Source organism: Myotis nattereri, assembly GCF_964212035.1.
Source record: "Myotis nattereri genome assembly, chromosome: 2".
Taxonomy (NCBI): Eukaryota; Metazoa; Chordata; class Mammalia; order Chiroptera; family Vespertilionidae; genus Myotis; species Myotis nattereri.
In genome coordinates this window covers 86,435,777-86,444,687 of record NC_138076.1, presented here as the reverse complement: position 1 = coordinate 86,444,687, position 8,911 = coordinate 86,435,777, and the positions used below count along the sequence as shown (strand labels likewise).

Below are 8,911 nucleotides of genomic sequence, written 5' to 3'. Positions count from 1 at the left end.
TGTTTTTTCAATCAGAAGGGGATACAAGCTCTCGAATGCACTGAACTCGTTTACAGCGAGACTCTGGGGACCCAGACTCCTACGGGGAGAAACTGGACTGCCTTGCAGTGGGTCGGAAAGTGAGTGTGGCTTTCTTGCTGAGCTGCTCGCAGGGATCATTGTTACTGTGGGGGCATGGGACTCGGGGACTCAGGGATGCAGAGACACAGAGATGCGAGGAGTTGCGGAGACGGCTAATGATAGCCATTGCTGTTTGCTCCACCCTGATGATTCTCTGAGACCCTGCCCCACTCAATTTACATCCCCACCAAAGCAGGGCAAAGGAACCGTCTGCTCTTTTGCAGCCTAACCTAACAAACTGCAGCTGGGTCAGAGAGCTCCAAAACTTCCAAACCCCAAACAAAGAGGAGAAATCTGCTGATATCGCTGTAGCTCCTGCTGGGTGAACTCACACAGTGGTTGACTTGGAGATCCAGGAGCCAGGGTACCCCTGGTCAGATACCAGATTTCAACTCCTCACATCCATAAGGGACACACTCAAGAGGCAGACTCAATGAGCACCAAAACCCCACTGAAGCAAGTCCTACCTCATAAGGGTGTCTCCAGCATAGCAGTTCTTCCACTATAGACACAGCGGGTCCTTGCAGTCAGCCAAAATGCAGAGACAAAGAAACATGTCACAAATGAAAGAAATGGAGGACAGCAAACTACTGGACATAGAGTTCAAAACCACAGTTATAAGGTTACCTAAGAGTCTTCTACAAACTTCCGAGGAACTTAGTGAGACCTTCAAGGATCTTAATGAGAATGCCAAAAAAATGGAAAAGGACCAGTCAGAAATTAAACATACACTGACTGAAATTAAGAATAATATACTCTTTTTTCTCCACCAGAGTTAGGCTAGGCCTGCAGGTCTGTGGCGAGCCGCAGCCGTGGGTCTCTCTTCCGCAGGATGGGGTTTGTGAAAGTTGTCAAGAATAAGGCCTACTTCAAGTGATACCAAGTGAAATTCAGAAGATGGCAAGAGGGTAAAACCGATTACTATGCCCGGAAATGCTTGGTAATCCAGGATAAAAATAAGTACAACACACCTAAGTACAGGATGATAGTCCGGGTCACCAACAGAGACATCATCTGTCAGATCGCTTATGCCCGTACAGAAGGAGATATGATAGTTTGTGCAGCTTATGCTCATGAACTCCCCAAGTATGGTGTGAAGGTTGGCCTGACAAATTATGCTGCAGCATATTGTACTGGTCTGCTGCTGGCCCACAGGCTTCTCAATAGGTTTGGCATGGACAAGATCTATGAAGGACAGGTGAAGGTGACTGGAGATGAATACAATGTGGAAAGCATTGATGGTCAACCTGGTGCCTTCACCTGCTACTTGGATGCAGGGCTTGCCATAACTACTACAGGAAATAAAGTTTTTGGGGCCCTGAAGGGAGCTGTGGATGGAGGCCTATCTATCCCTCACAGTACCAAATGATTCCCTGGTTATGATTCAGAAAGCAAGGAATTCAATGCAGAAGTACATCGGAAGCACATCATGGGTCAGAACATTGCAGATTATATGCATTATCTAATGGAAGAAGATGAACATGATTTCAAGAAACAGTTCTCTCAATATATAAAGAACAACGTAACTCCAGACATGATGGAGGAGATGTATAAGAAAGCTCATGCTGCTATACGAGAGAATCCAGTCTATGAGAAGAAGCCTAAGAAAGAAGTTAAAAAGAAGAGGTGGAACCATCCCAAAATGTCTCTTGCCCAGAAGAAAGATCGGGTAGATCAGAAGAAAGCAAGCTTCCTCAGAGCTCAGGAACGGGCTACTGAGAGCTAATAAACCAAATCAGAATTTTCTATGAAGATTTTCCAGAAGAGAGACAATAAACTTATTAGGCAAACAGCAAAAAAAAAAAAAAAAAAAAAAAAAAAAAAAAAAAAAAAAAAAAAAAAAAAAAAAAAGAAAAAGAAAAAGAAAAAGAAAAAGAAAGAAAAAGAAAGAAAAAAAAAGAATAATATACAGAGATCCAACAGCAGACTAGAGGATCCCAAGAATCAAGTCAAAGATTTGAAATACGAAGAAGCAAAAAACACCCAACCAGAAAAACAAAAAGAAAAAAGAATCCAAAAATATGCAGATAATGTAAGGGGCCTCTGGGACAACTTCAAACGTACCAACATCCGAATTATGGGGGTGCCAGAAGAAGAGAGAGAGAAAGATACTGAAAGCCTATTACAAGAAATCATGACAGAAAACTTCCCCTACCTGATGAAAGAAATAGACTTACAAGTCAAGGAAGCACAGAGAACCCCAAATAAGAGGAATCCAAAGAGAACCACACCAAGACACATCATAATTAAAATGCCAAGGGCAAAAGACAAAGAGAGTCTTAAATGCAGCAAGAGAAAAACAATCAGTTACCTATAAGGGAGTACCCATACAACTATCAGCTGATTTGTCAACAGAAACCATGCAGGCCAGAAGGGACTGGCAAGAAATATTCAAAGTGATGAATAGCAAGAATCTACAACCAAGACTACTCTACCCAGCAAAGCTATCATGTAGAATTGAAGGTCAGATCAAGAGCTTCACAGACAAGAAAAAGCTAAAGGAGTTCATCACCACCAAACCAGGATTATATGAAATGCTGAAGGGTATTCTTTAAGAAGAGGTAGAAGAAGAAAAAGGTAAACATAAAAATTATGAACAACAAAGTGACAACAAATAAATATCTATCAACAAGTGAATCTAAAAATTAAGTCAGAATAAACTGGTGAATATAATAGAAGCAGGGGCATAGAAAGGGAATGGACTGACAAATCTCTGGGGGAAGCAGGTTTGGGGGTGTGGGAAGAGATTGGACAAAAATCTTGTACCTATGGATGAGGACAGTGGCAGGGAGTAAGGCATGGGATGGGGTGGGGTGGGAGCCAGGTGGAGGGGAGCTATGGGGGGAAAAAAGAGGAACATCTGTAATAATCTGAATAAAGATTTATTTAAAAAAGTAGTGCTGCCATTAAATTCATAGGTTGACGCTCAACCACTGACCCACATCAGCCAGGCTAAATTCTTACTTTAAATCCTGTTTGCCCTGGCTGTTTACACTCCTTCCCTATTTCCACTCCTTGGGTAGTAAACCACAAAGTTTCTTTCTTTTTTTAATTTTTATTAATTAAATCTTTATTGTTCAGATTATTACATTTGTTCCTCTTCCCCCCCCCCCATAACTCCCCTCCACCCAGTTCCCACCCTACCCTCCTCCCTCACTCCCCACCCACTGTCCTCATCCATAGGTGCACGATTTTTGTCCAGTCTCTTCCCGCATCCCCCTCACCCCTTTCCCCCCCAAGAATAGTCAGTCCACTCCCTTTCTGTGCCCCTGATTCTATTATAATCACCAGTTCATTCTGTTCATCAGATTATTCACTTGATTTTCAGATTCACTTGTTGATAGATGTGTATTTGTTGTTCATAATTTTTATGTTTACCTTTTTCTTCTTCTTCCTCTTCTTAAAGGATACCTTTCAGTATTTCATATAATACTGGTTTGGTGGTGATGAACTCCTTTAGCTTTTTCTTATCTGTGAAGCTCTTTATCTGACCTTCAATTCTGAATGATAGCTTTGCTGGATAAAGTAATCTTGGTTGTAGATTCTTGGCATTCATCACTTTGAATATTTCTTGCCACTCCCCTCTGGCCTGCAAAGTTTCTGTTGAGAAGTCAGCTGACAGTCATATGGGTACTCCCTTGTAGGTAACTGACTTTCTTTCTCTTGCTGCTTTTAAGATTCTCTCTTTGTCTTTTGCTCTTGGCATTTTAATTATGATGTGTCTTGGTGTGGTCCTCTTTGGATTCCTTTTGTTTGGGGTTCTCTGCGCTTCCTGGACTTGTAAGTCTATTTCTTTCATCAGGTAGGGGAAGTTTTCTGTCATTATTTCTTCAAATAAGTTTTCAATATCTTGCTCTCTCTCTTCTTCTGGCACCCCTATAATTCGGATGTTGGTACGCTTGAAGCTGTCCCAGAGGCTCCTTACACTATCTTTGTATTTTGGATTCTTTTTTCATTTTGCTTTTCTGGTTGGGTGTTTTTTGCTTCTTCATATTTCAAATCGTTGACTTGATTCTTGTGATCCTCTGGTCTGCTGTTGGGAGTCTGTATAATATTCTTTATTTCAGTCAGTGTATGCTTAATTTCTAGTTGGTCCTTTATCACAACCTCGAGGGTCTCATTAGATTTCTTGTAGGTCTCATTAAGTTTATCGGCAGTTTCTAGAAAATTCTTGAAAAACCTTAAAAGTGTGGTTTTGAACTCTATATCCAGTAGTTTGCTTTCCTCCATTTCTGTCATTTGTGTCCTTTTTCTTTGTCTCTGCATTTTTTATGCTTCCCTGTGTTGATAAAGTGGTTTTCTGTGCTAAGTGTCCTCTAGGGCCCAGTGGTTCAGCCTCCCCAATTACCTGAGGAGGACACTCTTGGTGCACCCCCTTGTGGTCTTTGTGCACAGTCTTGTTGTAGTTAAGCCTTGATTGTTGTAGGTATCACTGGGAGGAATTGACCTCCAGGCCAATTGTCTGTGAGAATCAGCTGTGTCTGCAGTGGGAGAACTTCTGTGCTGGAGACACCCCTCCGGGGCAAGACTTGCTTCAATGGGGCTTTGGTGCTCACTGAGTCTGCCGTCTGAGTGTGTCCTTTATGGTTCCACGGAGCTTCAAACTGGATGGTCCCACTCTGACCTCTGGGTACACTGGCTCCTGGATCTCTAGGGAGGTGCTAATCTAGCCTCTGCCTGAGGCTATCCAGCAAAAGCCTCCCTGCAGGGCTTGGGCAGGGCAGGTCCCATGGGATCAACATGGTGGGGCTAGCAGTTATGGCTGCTCTCAGAGGCCCAGCTTCTCAGTGTCTCGGCAATCGCTGCAAGCCCCTCCGAGAGAAAGCTGCCCTCGAGTTCCGACCAATGCCAGACAGTCCCGCTTCTCCCGTATGAGTCTGGGTCCCCAGAGACTCGCCGGAACTGGAGCTCAGAGCCTGAGACTCCCTCCGGATTGAAAACGACAACCGTGCCCTCAGCCGCCAGCCCGCTCCGTGTGCACCTCTGTACCTTAGTATTTTACTTCCACACTGTGCCTCCTCTGAGTCTCGGTATGCTTTTCTCTTTCCTTCTAGTTGTAGAATTTCCACTCAGCCAGCCTTCCTGTGGTTCTGGATGATGTCCATTCCGTCTTTTAGTTGTATTTTTGAAGTGGTTGTTCGAGGCAGCAAACTCTGGTGTTTACCTATGCCGCCATCTTGGTTTTTCTCCCACAAAGTTTCTTAATGGCCAACTTTTAATTAGCTCTCCCACTCTTTTTTTAAAACATGTTTTTTTAAAAATATGTTTTTATTGATTTCAGAGAGAGGAAGGAAGAAGGAGAATGAGACAGAAACATCAATGATGAGAGAATCATCGATTGGCTGCCTCCCATACTCCCCACACTGGGATTGAGGGTATGTGTCCTGACCAAGAATTGAACCATGTCCTCCTGGTTTGTAGGTCAATGCTCACCTGCCAGGCTCTCGCACTTTTTCCCAATAATCTAACCTACACTGTCAGAGAAAAATCTTTCCTTTCATTGTTCTGACTCTAGTCCAGTACTGCCCAAACTATCTGTGGTAGAGGGCTGATTTTCTTTAAATGTCCAATCTGTTGTGGATCGGAAACTTTAAAAAAAAATATATGTTTTATTGATATTTTACAGAGTGGAAGGGAGAGGAATAGAGTTAGAAACATGGATTATTTGCCTCCTACACACCCCCTACTGGGCATGTGCCTGCAATTAAGGTACATGCCCTTGACCGGAATTGAACCTGGGACCCTTCAGTCCACAGGCTGACGCTATATCCACTGAGCCAAACCAGTTAGGGCTGGAACTTTTGTAAAATACAATAAATATGATTACTAGAAAAGTGAATTAGAAAATCTAAAGTAAAACACTCCTAAGTGTCTCCTCCACTCTCAGTCCTTTACTTCACTTCTGACACTTCTGGTCACCAAGTGTGTGTAGGTTTTCTACTCACCACGCAATTCTCTGACACCTGTTGTATGGCCTACAATTCAACTTCATTCTGATGCCATTTGCCTGGAGACAGTGTCAGGTCCCACAGGTTGAGCACTCTGTTCTACAAGACTGTCCCACCCCCCCACCCCCCCACCCCCGACGTTAGATGCCAGATGCATGTCCAGGTTACCTGTGCTTCTGACCCATTGGCTATAAAATCAGTTTCCCACCACCCCCTCCTAGGCCTTGTTTAATTTGCTAGAGCAGCTCACAGACCTCAGCTTGAGGCCGGTTAGTAAGAAACTAGGAAAATTCCCTGCCAAGTGGAATGAGGAACTAATCCAAGATAAAGGTGAAACTAACCAGAAAATGACCCCAGACCACATTATATACTCATTAGTTAGATAACAGCAACAAAAAACAATTAGAGCCAGACTAATCCAAGATAAAGGTGAAACTAACCAGAAAATGACCCCAGACCACATTATATATTCATTTTAATACATCAGCATACCATATGACACACCTGGAAATCTAATGAATGTTCTGTTGAGATCCTCCCCTGGGACCGCCCCTAAAATTTCCACCTATAGAAAATAGATAAAATCACCCTAGCTGGTTTGGCTCAGTGGATAGAGCGTCAGCCTGTGGACTAAAGGGTCCCAGGTTCGACTCCGGCCACGGGCACATGCCTGGGTTGTGGGCTCGATCCCCCCCCCTCCACACCCCAGTGGGGGATGTGCAGGAGGCAGCCAATCAATGATTCTCTCTCATCATTGATGTTTCCATCTCCCTAGCTCTCTCCCTTCCTCTCTGAAATCAATAAAGAGATATTAAAAAAAAAAAAAAAAAGCCAAGAGCTCTCTTTAAAAAAGAAAATAGATAAAACCCTCAGGAGAAAGAACACCAGATGTGCTCTCTTTGAGCGCGCCCAAGCCCCTTTCCTCAGGCCAGTACTTTGCTTCTTCTAGTCTAATCTCTAGGGTCCCAATGAGACTGGCACCCAGGGGAGCAATGGGCAGCGGCACTTCATCTGGGCTTACCTCCGGATCCTGTCTCCAAGGGCCCTTCCTTTGCCTCACTGTCCCAAGTTTTTTAAAAAAATATATTTTATTGATTTTTTACAGAGAGGAAGGGAGAGGGATAGAGAGTTAGAAACATCGATGAGAGAGAAACATCGATCAGCTGCCTCCTGCACACCCCCACTGGGGATGTGCCTGCAACCCAGGTACAAGCCCTTGACCAGAATCGAACCTGGGACTCTGGAGTCCGCAGGCTGACGCTCTATCCACTGAGCCAAACCAGTCAGGGCACTGTCCCAAGCTTTAATAAACGTACTCTCATTTTCACCTGGACTTAATTTTTCCTGCTTGAGTCAAGAACCTAACAGTCGCCTGACATTCTGAAAGGTCCCGGACAGTGGCGGGGCCTGGCTAGGCCTGGTGTGGAAGCAGTCCAGTAACAATTTACTTGCTAGAGTACCGGATTATTTAAAAGGATACGATTCTGTTAACAGGCAGGTGGAAGACATACATAAGGCAAGGTATGTGGGAGGGGGGGCTGAGCTCCCATACCCTCTTTAGTGTGCCACCCTCCCAGCACGTAGATGAGCTCACTAACCTTTTGAATCCCCAACCTTCTGGGGTTCTTTGAGGCTTCATTAAATAGGCATGACTAATTGCATCATTGGCCAATGGTGACTCTAGCCCTTGTCTCCTCCCCAGATGTCTGGGGTGGTGGGCTAAAAGTTCCAACCCTCTAGTCCTGTGTTTTTTCCCTTCTTCAACCAGCTCCTTCCTATCACATGTAGCTTTCAAAAAGTAACTTCATTAACATAAATGTAGGTGTGGTTGAAAAGGATTCATCATGCATTATAAAACCACACACACTGCCCTAGTGGGTTCGGCTCAGTGGATAGAGCATCGGCCTGTGGACCAAAGGGTCCCGGGTTTGATTCCAGTCAAGGGCACGTACCTTGGTTGCAGGCTTCTCCCTAGCCCAGGCCCTGGTTGGGGTGCGTGCAAGAGGCAACCAATCGATTTGTTTCTCTCTGTCAGGGAGCCCTTGCTCCTGAGTCCACAGATACTCCTGAACCCTGCTCGCTGCACTAATTGCGAGAGTACTGACTCCATCCTGCTCCATTACGCTAACCGTTGGGTCCGAGTCCCTCTGCCAGATACTGGACCTCCTTGGATGCTGGGCATTAGAAAACAGAGAAGACATGAGAAGTTGCAGGTATATAAGAGAGTCTCTACTGTAGCCCAAGTAGCCATTGCTACAAAGGAGCCTTTAGGCAAAGCAGTTCAGCAAAGTAGTCCTTGCTAATACAGTAGCAAACACAGGAGCCATCCTAGCAAAAACAGCCAGCACTGGCTGGTCAGTAATACATTTTCCCCACAATGCAGCCCCCAACATAGGAGCTGTACAGGAGCCATTACTAAGTAGCCTGACCAAGCAGCCTCGCATGTATATACAAGCTCAAACAAGCTAAAACAAAAGAGGCTTTGTGCCAAATACAGAAAGGCATGCCTAAGCAGTGTATAGCTTGCTGCATCCTTGCTTTTGCACCCAAGTATAGCAAATTAGCCTCAAACACCCTGATTAGGATTCCCACACTCAGAGTGGCCTTGAACTTCCGGCGTACTCTGGATAGGGCCCCCAGACTCTCACATCAATATTTCTTTCTGTCTTTCCCTCTCTCATCCACTCTCTCTAAAATCAACGGAGCCCTAGCCGGTTTGGCTCAGTGGATAGAGTGTCAGCCTGCAGACTGAAGGGTTCTGGGTTTGATTCCGGTCAAAGCACATGCTGGAGTTGCAGACTCGATCCCAAGTAGGGGGCATGCAGGAGGCAACCATTCAGTGA

At 44.7% G+C, this 8,911-nt stretch overlaps 1 pseudogene across 1 annotated transcript; it reads left to right on the top strand.

Annotated features, from left to right (window-relative positions):
* Positions 1-952: 952 nt before the first annotated feature.
* On the top strand, positions 953-1,874 carry LOC308512801 (large ribosomal subunit protein uL18-like; annotated as a pseudogene). The gene has a single exon. The product of its transcript is annotated as a large ribosomal subunit protein uL18-like (transcript).
* Positions 1,875-8,911: the final 7,037 nt, after the last annotated feature.